The sequence below is a fragment of the Pelmatolapia mariae genome, linkage group LG4 (assembly GCF_036321145.2).
Source record: "Pelmatolapia mariae isolate MD_Pm_ZW linkage group LG4, Pm_UMD_F_2, whole genome shotgun sequence".
Classification (NCBI taxonomy): Eukaryota; Metazoa; Chordata; class Actinopteri; order Cichliformes; family Cichlidae; genus Pelmatolapia; species Pelmatolapia mariae.
Window position 1 is genome coordinate 12,929,287 of NC_086230.1, and position 12,457 is coordinate 12,941,743.

Here is a 12,457-nt window from a genome sequence, read left to right on the forward strand (position 1 = left end):
AGGCACTGTATGTATATGTGTGTGTGTGTGTGTGTGTGTGTGTGTGTGTGTGTGTGTGTGTGTGTGTGTGTGTGTGAGAGAGAGACCTCCTGATGGGCAGGAAGCTTACATCAAACAGACCTTCCAGATAGGATGTGTCTGTAATCAACCCTACAGCCCCTCACCCAGAACCCCGAGAATCTGGGGGGAAGGACAGTGGAATCCCTTTCATCAAAGTTGGCAAGCATAAAAATGACAAACATTTAACAATCCACTCTAACACCTCCCCAGCAGTCCAGGCCACTGAATGGGGCAGAAGTTGCACCTCCGGCGGACAGCAATTTGTACGAGGAAGGGGCAGGACGCAACCTGTATGATGGCAAGAGGCTCCCACCAGCCTATCAGTCAGAAATTCTAGAAGACATGGGCCGTCAGCTGGACTCGGGTTCCCTAAATCCAGCCCTCTGGGATGAAATCTGCGTGGTTAATGATCTCATCCTTCACTCCTCCAGGGGAGCCGTCCAAGGTTGTGGGCGTGTAATGGGCCTTGCAGTCTCGAGTGAGAGAGACTTGTGTCTTAACCTGTCAGGCTTAGATGATGCTCAGAAGGCTGGGGTCATGGATGCAGCCTATGACCCGACCAAGGGTCTCTTTGGCCCTGCCCTGGAGAAAATAAGAGAGACAAGCACCCGCAGCAAGCAGGAGGGAAAAGCATTCAATCTCTGCTTGCCCAGAACACATAACCCACAACCTCAGCAGGTGCCAAGAGCTGCTTTGCGGCAGCAGCAGTAGCTGTGAGAGGGAGACAGAGTGGGGCCAGAATACAGAGAGGAGCAGGAGGCCCTCAATCTGCTCACCAGGTCAAAGTTGAGAATCCAAGACCTTGGGACAAGCATTCTGCAAAGAAAATAAAAACAAAAGAAAATCACTGCCATTTCTCCTTGTCCCCAGCTGGGGGAGCTTACGCTCTTTGCGAGGGGGACAGCCCCAACTCCTTCCAGGAGACAGAGGTGATATCGTCTTTCAGCAGGGGAAAGTCGTGCAGTTTCAACACTGTCTCCGCCTCCTCGGCCTCATAGTCTTGGTAATATCGTGGTACATTTGGGGCTGCTCATGATGAGGGATTTTCAGGAGTGAGTTGCCCTGTGCACGGCTTGACAGGTCTGTCATAGACAGAGTGGTGTCATTAAAGCTTCCGTAGTTGGTTAGGTCAGGGTGATTCCCATAGTGAAACACCTCACTCTGTTATCAAAGAACCAGCGATTACATTAAGTAACCCAACATTTTGATAGCAGAAACAGTCTGTCTTATAGTTCTCAGATGGATGAATGAATGAATGAACATATATATGTGTATGTATATACAGGTCCTTCTCAAAAAATTAGCATATTGTGATAAAGTTCATTATCTCCTGTAATGTGCAGGGTGGGCCATTTATATGGATACACCGTAATAAAATGGGAATGGTTGGCAATATTAAAGTCCTGTTTGTGGCACATTAGTATATTTGGCAAACTCCTCAAGATGGGTGGTGACCATGGTGGCCATTTAGAAGTCGGCCATCTTGGATAAAACTTTTGTTTTTTCAATAGGAGGAGGGCCATGTGACACATCAAACTTATTGGTAATGTCACAAGAAAAACAATGGTGTGCTTGGTTTCAACGTAACTTTATTCTTTCATGAGTTATTCACAAGTTTCTGACCACTTATAAAATGTGTTCAATGTGCTGCCTATTGTGTTTTATTGTCAATGCACCCCTCTTCTCCCACTCTTCACACACTGATAGCAACACCGCAGGAGAAATGCCAGCACAGGCATCCAGTATCCGTAGTTTCAGGTGCTGCACATCTCGTATCTTCACACCATAGACAATTGCCTTCAGATGACCCCAAAGATAATAGTCTAAGGGGGTCAGATCGGGAGACCTTGGGGGCCATTCAACTGGCCCTCGACGACCAATCCACTTTCCAGGAAACTGTTCATCTAGGAATGCTCGGACCTGGCACAAATAATGTGGCGGTGCACCATCTTGCTGGAAAAACTCAGGGAACGTGCCAGCTTCAGTGCATAAAGAGGGAAACACATCATCATGTAGCAATTTCAAATATCCAGTGGCCTTGAGGTTTCCATTGATGAAGAATGGACCCACTATCGTTGTACCCCATATACCACACCAAACCATCACTTTTGTTGTTCCAACAGTCTTGGAGGGATCCATCCAATGTGGGTTAGAGTCAGATCAATAGCGGTGGCTTTGTTTGCTAACTTCACCATTCACATAAAAGTTTGCCTCATCACTGAACAAAATCTTCTGCGTGAACTGAGGGTCTTGTTCCAATTTTTTTTTGCCCATTCTGCAAATTCTGTGCGCCGATCTGGGTCATCCTCGTTGAGATGCTGCAGTAGCTGGAGTTTGTAAGGGTGCCATTTGTGAGTAGCTAATATCTGCCGAAGGGATGTTCAACTAATGCCACTCTCCAGTGACATGCGGCGAGTGCTACGCTGTGGGCTCTTGCTGAATGAAGCTAGGATAGCCACTGATGTTTCTTCATTAGTGACAGTTTTCTTGCGTCCACATTTTGGCAAATCCAACACTGAACCAGTTTCACGAAACTTAGCAAGCAGTTTGCTAACTGTAGCATGGGAGATGGGTGGTCTCGTAGGGTGTCTTGCATTGAAATCTGCTGCAATGACCTGGTTACTGCGTATCAACACAATTTCGATCCGCTCATCACGTGTTAACCTCTTCGACATGGCTGTGAACAAAGAGAAACTAGTAACTAACTCATGAAAGACTAAAGTTACGTTGAAACCAAGCACACCATTAATTTTCTTGTGACATTACCAATAAGTTTGATGTGTCACATGGCCCTCTTCCTATTGAAAAAACAAAAGTTGTATCCAAGATGGCCGACTTCTAAATAGACACCATGGTCACCACCCATCTTGAGGAGTTTGCCCCCTAACATATACTAATGTGCCACAAACAGGACATTAATATCACCAACCATTCCCATTTTATTATGGGGTATCCATATAAATGGCCCACCCTGTACTGATAAACATTAGACTTTCATATATTTTAGATTCATTACACACAACTGAAGTAGTTCAAGCCTTTCATTGTTTTAATATTGATGATTTTGGCATACATAACTCATGAAAACCCAAAATTCCTATCTCAAAAAATTAGCATATCATGAAAAGGTTCTCTAAACAAGCTATTAACCTAACCATCTGAATCAACGAATTAACTCTAAACACCTGCAAAAGATTCCTGAGGCTTTTAAAAACTCCCAGCCTGGTTCATTACTCAAAACCGCAATCATGGGTAAGACTGCCGACCTGACTGCTGTCCAGAAGGCCATCATTGACACCCTCAAGCAAGAGGGTAAGACACAGAAAGAAATTTCTGAACGAATAGGCTGTTCCCAGAGTGCTGTATCAAGGCACCTCAGTGGGAAGTCTGTGGGAAGGAAAAAGTGTGGCAGAAAACGCTGCACAACGAGAAGAGGTGACCGGACCCTGAGGAAGATTGTGGAGAAGAACCGATTCCAGATCTTGGGGGACCTGCGGAAGAAGTGGACTGAGTCTGGAGTAGAAACATCCAGAGCCACCGTGTACAGGCGTGTGCAGGAAATGGGGTACAGGTGCTGCATTCCCCAGGTCAAGCCATTTTTGAACCAGAAACAGCAGCAGAAGCGCCTGACCTGGGCTACAGAGAAGCAGCACTGGACTGTTGCTCAGTGGTCCAATGTACTTTTTTCGGATGAAAACAACTTTTGCATGTCATTCGGAAATCAAGGTGCCAGAGTCTGGAGGAAGACTGGGGAGAGGGAAATGCCAAAATGCCTGAAGTCCAGTATCAAGTACCAGCAAAAATTCTACTTGCTGTTATTTTATTTAAGTATTTTTTGTCTATTGAAAAAACATTCAACTGAAGACTCATTCCACACACTTATATAAAAACAAATTAAGGTGCATATGGACATTATGGACCATGCTGGGCATCCTCTGCATCCTCTGCACACGGCCATAAACAACTAGAGGAATCTGTTCAGTGACAGGTTGCTTCTCCCAAAGTCAAGTACCAGCAGACTTAAAAAGTCCTTTGTCCCACACGCCATCAAACTGTTTAACTCCTCTGGAGGGGAAACGGGGACAGAGGAGGGGGGAACAAGTAGCTGTAGTGCCTTTTCACTGTGCAATAGTTTTTGTTAATATCCAATGGTGTAATAGACTCACAATACTTGAAATGTGCCGTTCCATTGTATTCTTATTCCTATTTATTCTATTTATCCCTTTTGTATTCTCTGTATTTATATATGTGTAAATATGGTATATTTCTGCTCAAATTCTGCAACTTCTGTCGGTGCTGTGCTACTGGAAACTGAATTTACCGGAGGAACCCACCCGAGGGATAAATAATTTTTCATCTAATCTAATGTAATCTATAGGGCAGTACAGGGCTTTGTATCTACCACTCCGCTGTGATATGACGAGCGGTCACGGTCACGTGGCTTTCCGTTGCCCTGGAGCTCCACCCATTTGTAGTTTGAGCAACAGAAGATGCCTGGGACAGTTCAGCCATAACTTTAAACATCTCCTGCTCATACATGCTTGGAACGATCTTGTCACTGAAGTGGACGCGCAACGAGATATCATAGCGTGGCTCAAGCACGTTCATCACAGTTTAAACTCCTTGTTTTGCACAACAGACGACGGCCTCCCGTCTGCAGCTGAACATCCCATTAGCTTTTGTAATAGCTTTAGCCCGGTCGGACTGGGCAGCAAAGGGCTGCTTAAATGCCGCAAACTCCTCTGCTCCGCTACTAGGACCGCTAGCGCTGATCATAACTACCACTTGACAGACTGACCACGCGCACCATACGCATACTTTATTTTCTTTTTCGAATCTTCGGATCACGTGCGTACCGAACCGTGGAGTGGGATCGGTTCGGATTTCGGATCAACCGTGATCCGTTGCACCACTACTATATGTGTGTATATATATATATATATATATATATATATATATATATATATCTGTGTGTATGTGAGTGATAAGATTAGAATTACTGAAAAAAAATGTAATTGCTAATATTTTTAAAGATTTTGTTAATGATTATATTCCTATATTTTTCTGTCAGTCTCAGTCACAACAGACTCACTGAGAAAGGCTGTAAGATACTCGCCTCAGCAATCAGCTTTACAGCCTCACAACTGAAAGAGCTGGACCTGAGTTACAATGATCTGCAGGACCAGGGAGTGATGGAACTATCTCAAGCATTGAGGAACCCAAAGTGTGGTTTAAAAACACTCAGGTTAGTATAATAAAGCTCATTTAACTTCAAACCATGTTATCACAGTATATCTAGATTTAGCAATTGCAAAAGAAGGGTTAAGTCTGCATTTTTAAAATGGTTTAAGACAGCCAGTAATTTCCAGGTATGGCATTGTTGCAATGCACAGCAGTCTATCTATCTATCTATGTTGGACCATGACACGCATGATGCTAGGTGTCCAAGGGGAGATTGAGAAAAGACTAATAAAATGGTGCTCAGGCCATGACAGGAAGTGAAAGTTTGCCCTGATTTAACACACATCTGCTGTTCGATTTCTGTAGGCTGTCATTTTGTAAAATGACGGGAGATGGAGGCTGTTCTTTGGTCTTGGCTCTAAACTCAGACCATTGCAGCCTCAAAGATCTGGACCTCAGCTTTAATAACCTCACCAAAGAAGTTGTGAAACTGCTGACTGAAAAACAGAAGGATTTGCGCTGCAGTCTGGAAAATCTCAAGTATGAAAAAAAAAACCTGTTCTATTTAGAAGAGTTTTATATTTAAGACTTTTATACTGATTTCTAAATCACTTTTATTGTTCTTCATAATCAACAATGTTTGTTTGTCCATCAGTGTGGACCACAACGATGAATGTTGGGTTGATCTGAAGCTACTGAGACAGTGTAAGAAAATATTTCTTGTTCATGATATTCTACATCTGTGATGTGATTGGAGAAGAATGAGCCTGTGCATGCATGCACGTTCATGCACACGTACATGCGCATGTGCACGCACCCTCCAGAACTGCTTGCTTTGTTCTTCACGTAACCCACACCTGTCTCCTCCTAGCGGGTGTGTTTTAATTAGGTTTATCTGTTTTATAAACTGGTATTTCAGTTTTCAGTGTAAATTTTTACAAGCAGGAATTACTTTTTATAGATGGAGGAACCAATTATTTAAAGTTGCTTTATTCTAACACTATGGAGGAGCCTTATAGGAAGACCTATTTGCCTTTTAGTCAGCAATCTGAATGGAGAATAAAGCCTTATGTGGAGTGGAAGACCTATTTGGTTTTTGCATGTTAGAAGCAGTCTTAATGGATTTGGGGTTTTTTTGTGCGACTCTTTTGACTTGTTTTAACAGCGGGGCGTTTTTCTCAAGTGTCCTTCGTGGTTGTTTATTTCACCTGTTTTGCTTTGAGAGCTTTTATTGCTCTTTCCCTGTCATGTATAATCTTTCTGACTGAGAAAAAGCAGTCTAAACCTTCAAAATGTCCTCTCATCAAAAACATTTGTTTCCTGAGTAGCCGGACACCTATGGACGCGTTCGTGTGCCCTCAACTGCCCCCACCCAGCTGTCACGTTTACTTGTCCGTGTAAAACCGAGTATTTTTGGGATCTAAATTTCAAAATGTAAGACAAATCGATGCCATCTTTAAAACGTAGATGTGTAATGTGGCAAGTATTTCAGATTTCAGTGTGAATTAATACAAACAGGAATTACTTTTATAGACGCAGAATCAAATTATTTAATGTTGGTTTTTTAGACACTGATCTGAAAGGTAAATTTGTATGTTAGAAGCAGCTTTGTTGGATTTGTTTTTAACTTGGAGAAACAAAGTGTGAATCTTTTTTTCTCTTAAAAAAGCTTTTTCACAGGTTTAAACTGTGTGGTCTGTCTTTCTTGGAAAACGCAGGACAACTTGTGAAATGAGAGCATGCACTACCCTCCAGAACTACCCTCCAGCTTTTCCCGTCCTTTGCTAGTGAAACTGAATATTTTATGGATATAACTGTTTAGAGAAAATAGCGAGGTACTCAACTATGTGTCTCTTTAAATTGTAGATGTTTATTCTAGGCTACATGTTATTTATCTCCCACTGAGTCTGCTTGTCATATGCTATGTATAAAGGTTCTGAACTTTTCCAAAATGGCGTAGAGCAGTCAATTTTCCCTCTTGTGGCTATAAGCAGTGTGGCTGGTGGAAGTTTTTAGTTTATTTGTGAAACTGAAAGGGGTTGTGGACAATTACTGTACTGTTTGATTTGAGTTTCGTGTTGGATCCCTTTCTTCAATTGGTAATTCTCTTGGAGATATGAAAACACAGACTAGGTCTTACAAGTTTTACAAGCCCTGCCCCTGGGTTGAGTGCGAATTTGTGCAGCAGATCCCAACATGGAAGCTGATGGTCCAGAGTGAGGGACCAAGCAGCCAAGGCATAGAGGACAGGAAAAAATGTCTTCAAAATGGGTTTTCTTTATTTTAACCCTCAAAAAAAGTTCAAAAATATAATTAGCAGGCCCACAAAAAGGTCAACTAAATATAACTCTACAAAAAGTAATTTCCAGAAACAAACCATTTACACACAGCAGGGGAGAACAAAAACAAACACCTAACCATACTAACTACACACAGAATAGCATAAGTAAACCTAAAACACCCCTGTTTTTAGGGCTGCACGATTTTGCATAAAATGAGAATCATGATTTTTCTGCTTAGAATTGAGATCACGATTCTGTCACAATTTTCTTTTCCAATATAAATATTTATTGCACTTATTAACTGCACATCACCTTCGTAACAGTTGAGACTGAACATAAAAACAACAAATGTCTCACATTTTGTCGTTACCGCAAAATGTTGTACTGCTTGAAATTCCGTCTCCACCGTTGCTCGACACGTCGTGTATAGAGCAGGTAGTGCAACAATAGAAAAATAGTTGCGGGATGGCACTGTGTAGCGTCTAGGGCACATGTGTCAAAGTCAAGGCCCGCGGGCCACATCTGGCCCGGCCTACATTTATATCCGGCCTGCGAGATCATTTTATATAGATGGATTATTATTGTTATGCATGGCCCAGCGATATGAGGCGCTAATAACATACAAACTACAGATCCATCTTAAGATGGATCCAGACCATCTTAAGATGGCGCCGCGGATGGCAGCCTCGGTACTGCGCTCTCTCGCACTTTTCTTGTTTCTGTTTATTTTCTGCACTTTTGGTCACTCAGACCACATCACTTTCTCCAGAGATGAACTGCTAAACATCAGGCAGTCATCTCACTATAGTTCTTATCCATTTTTCACAAACCCGGAAAGTTTTTTGGAGATTTTAACTGGAGGCGCAGCAGCTCTCTGTGGCTCCTGGAGGAGACGTAGACGGGGGACTCGCGCTGGTGCGCTGGTGAAACTACGTCGGCGAGGATTCCGCACAGCACTCCCCTCCATTCACCTCGCGAATCTCCGTTCTCTTCCAAAAAAAGTCGATGAATTACTGCTCTTAAACCGGACTAACAAGGACTTTGCACGCTCTGCTGCCCTCTGCTTCACTGAAACCTGGCTCAGTGAGCGAGTCCCAGACGCTGTTTTAAATCTGCCGGGCTTCCAACTTCACCGGGCGGACCGCGAAACGGAGCTCTCAGGGAAAACAAAGGGTGGTGGAGTCTGCTTCTACATTAATGAAGGTTGGTGTACTGATGTCACAGTGTTACAGAAACACTGCAGCCCACACTTGGAAAGTTTTTTCATCAATTGTAAACCGTTTTATTCACCGCGGGAGTTTTCTTCCTTCATGCTGGTCAGAGTTTACATCCCTCCTCAGGCCAACGCGAACAATGCACTGTGCGAGCTGGCTGACCAGATCACCACCCTGGAAAGGAAATTCCCGGATTCCTTTACAATTATCCTTGGGGACTTTAACAGAGCAAACCTCAACCACGAACTCCCTAAATACAGACAGCATATAGACTGCCCCACCAGGGACAACATCATACTGGATCACTGTTACACCACTCTAAAAGATGCCTATCGCTCTGTGCCCCGGGCAGCTTTGGGACATTCTGATCACTGCATAGTCCATCTTATTCCAGTTTATAGGCAAAAACTCAAACGTGCCAAACCTGTAGTCAAAACTGTGAAGAAGTGGACTAATGCAGCAAAGCAGGAACTGCAGGACTGTTTTGACTGCACTGATTGGACTGTTTTTGAAGCTGCATCTGATAACCTGGATGAGCTCACGGACACTGTGACATCATACATCAGTTTTTGTGAAGACGTGTGTGTGCCAACAAAGACCTTTTGCACATACAACAACAATAAACCATGGTTCACTCCTAAAGTCTAACATCTTCGTAAGGCCAAGGAGGACGCCTACAGAAGTGGTGACAGGGCCCTGTACAAGCAAGCCAGGAACACTCTGACCAAGGAGATCAAAGCAGCTAAAGGATCTACTCCCAGAAGCTGGAAGAACGGCTCTCAGCCAACGACCCTGCGTCAGTGTGGAGGGGCCTGCAGGAAATCACCAGCTACAGACGCCCCCCACCCACTGTTGAAGCAAACAAAGACCTGGCCAACGAGCTAAATACATTCTACTGCAGGTTTGAGACGGACAGACTCCCACGCCTCACCCTCCCCTCCCCAGAGACACTGCTTCAGACACTGACCCCCAACACACCTTCCACCTCTCCCCCCTTCACCCTCACCCTCCCCAATCCAGTATCAACGGCCACCCGCACCCTCCCCAATCCAGACCCAACGGCCACCACCACCCTCCCCATTTCAGACTCAACGACCACCATCATCCTCTCCAATCCAGACTCAACGACCACCACCACCCTCCCCATTTCAGACTCAACGACCACCATCACCCTCTCCAATCCAGACTCAACGACCTCCATCACACCTCTCACCCCACCTTTCCTCCTCCCTGAAACTTAGAATACACACTGAGGATGTGAGCCGACTATTTCAGAAACAGAAGCCCAGGAAAGCCCCCGGACCAGACGGTGTCTCACCCTCCTGCCTCAAGACCTGTGCTGAACAGCTGGCTCCCATCTTTACGCGCATCTTCAACAGATCCCTGGAACTGTGTGAAGTTCCCTCCTGCTTCAAACGCTCCACCATCATCCCTGTTCCCAAGAAACCCACCATTACAGGACTGAATGACTACAGACCTGTCGCCTTGACGTCTGTGGTCATGAAATCCTTTGAACGACTGGTGTTAGCCCATCTGAAGGACATTACAGGCCACCAGCTGGACCCTCTGCAGTTTGCCTACCGGGCAAACAGGTCGGTGGATGATGCAGTGAATATGGGGCTGCATTACATCCTGCAACACCTCGACCGCCCGGGAACTTATGCCAGGATCCTGTTTGTGGACTGTAGTTCGGCTTTTAATACCATCGTGCCTGAACTTCTCTCTTCCAAACTCTCCCAGCTCAGCGTGCCACCAGCTACCTGTCAGTGGATCACCAGCTTCCTGACAGACAGAAAGCAACAAGTGAAGCTGGGGGAGATCACCTCTGAAACTCGGTCCCTCAGTATTGGTGCCCCTCAAGGATGTGTCCTCTCACCACTACTGTTCTCCCTCTACAATAATGACCGCACCTCCAAGAACTCAGCTGTAAAACTCCTAAAGTTTGCAGATGACACCACCGTCATTGGCCTCATTCAGGATGATGATGAGTCTGCATACTGGCGGGAAGTTGAGCGGCTGGTACTCTGGTGCAGTCAGCACAATCTGGAGCTGAACACTCTTAAAACTGTAGAGATGACAGTGGACTTCAGGAGACATCCCTCAACTCTGCCCCCCTCATCATATCAGACAGCCCTGTGTCGACTGTGGAGATCTTCAAGTTCCTGGGTACCACTATCTCCCAGGACCTGAAGTGGGAGACCAACATCAACTCCATCCTCAAAAAGACCCAGCAGAGGATGTACTTCCTAAGACAACTAGGGAAGTACAGTCTTCCACAGGAGCTGCTGATCCAGTTCTACACTGCAGTCATTGAGTCTGTCCTGTGCTCCTCCATCACGGTCTGGTATGGTGCAGCCACTAAACAGGACAGGAGCAGACTGCAGCGGACTGTACGGGCAGCAGAAAGGATCATCGGCGCCCCCCTGCCCTCCATCCAGGATCTGTACCTCTCAAGAACCAGGAAACGGGCAGGGAAAATCATCACAGACCCCTCACACCCTGGACACAGACTTTTTGATCTGCTGCGCTCTGGCAGACGGTACAGAAGCCTGCAGACCAGGACCACCCGGACTGCAACTGCACCTTATGTACATTCTGTAGTAGAGATGGCACGATACCACTTTTTTATGTCCGATACCGATACTGATATCATAAATTTGGATATCTGCCGATACCGATATGAATCCGATATAGTGTGTTTTTTAATCAATAAAATTGTTTTTTAATATATTGCTGCATTTTGTATAAGTTCATACTCAAGTTTAAATAAACAATAACACTAAAGCTATTCTGGTATACCTGTATGTAAAATATACACTGCACCCAAAATATTTCATAGTTCAGCAATACTGATCAATCTAATAAACTTAAACCTACACCATCCTCCCTATTCTGGTATTTTAAAGAGTACTTAGCAGAAATATTAAGCAACCTAACTAATAGGGTTGCAAACTCCCAGCAAAAAAAAAAAAAATAGGTAACCACCCCCCACTCTCCACCTCATGATGCTTAATCGAAGTAATCAACTTTTATTTGATGCAGTGTGAAAAAAAATGCACAGAATTAAATTATTTTTCAAGAATAACTAAATAGATTCAATGTCTTTCTTCAACAGAATTGCAAACTGCACAGATGGTATCTTCCCAAAGGAAAAAGCACTATAGCTTACTAGGGTATATTAGACTTAACAGTTACTATATACAGTAATGGACTTCTATACATTTTACATCAGATTAAAACTTTGGGTGTAAGATTCGGATATCTATTTATTAAAAGCTAGACATTTTAAATGAGAATAAGAAAGAAAAGTATGTCTTTGTGCCCCCTTTTCCCTGTTCATGCCCTATCGGCCCCCCTGGCTAAACTTTGCTAGATCCGCCCCTGCACAGTTACCAGCCCTCAGCTACGTAGAAAAGGATCCTGGTGTAGAAAGTAATATTAAATAAATTCTAACAACAGCTTATCAAGCTTAAACGTTCTGCTGTTGTTCAGCCGCTGGTTTCCTCTTTCTGGTGCAAAGTGGGCCAAAAACAAAGAAGAGAGACGGACTCCCGACAGGAAAGCCGATCAGCTGATCATTAAGCAGTTTCATGAAGTAGCGGCAGGAGAGGGAGAGAGAGAGAGAAGAGGCAGTCGCTCTGTATATCGGTTGTTAAGCTTAACGTGGGAACGCTGTACAAACATTCAGAGATGAACTTACACACTTGCTTTACTTCTCTC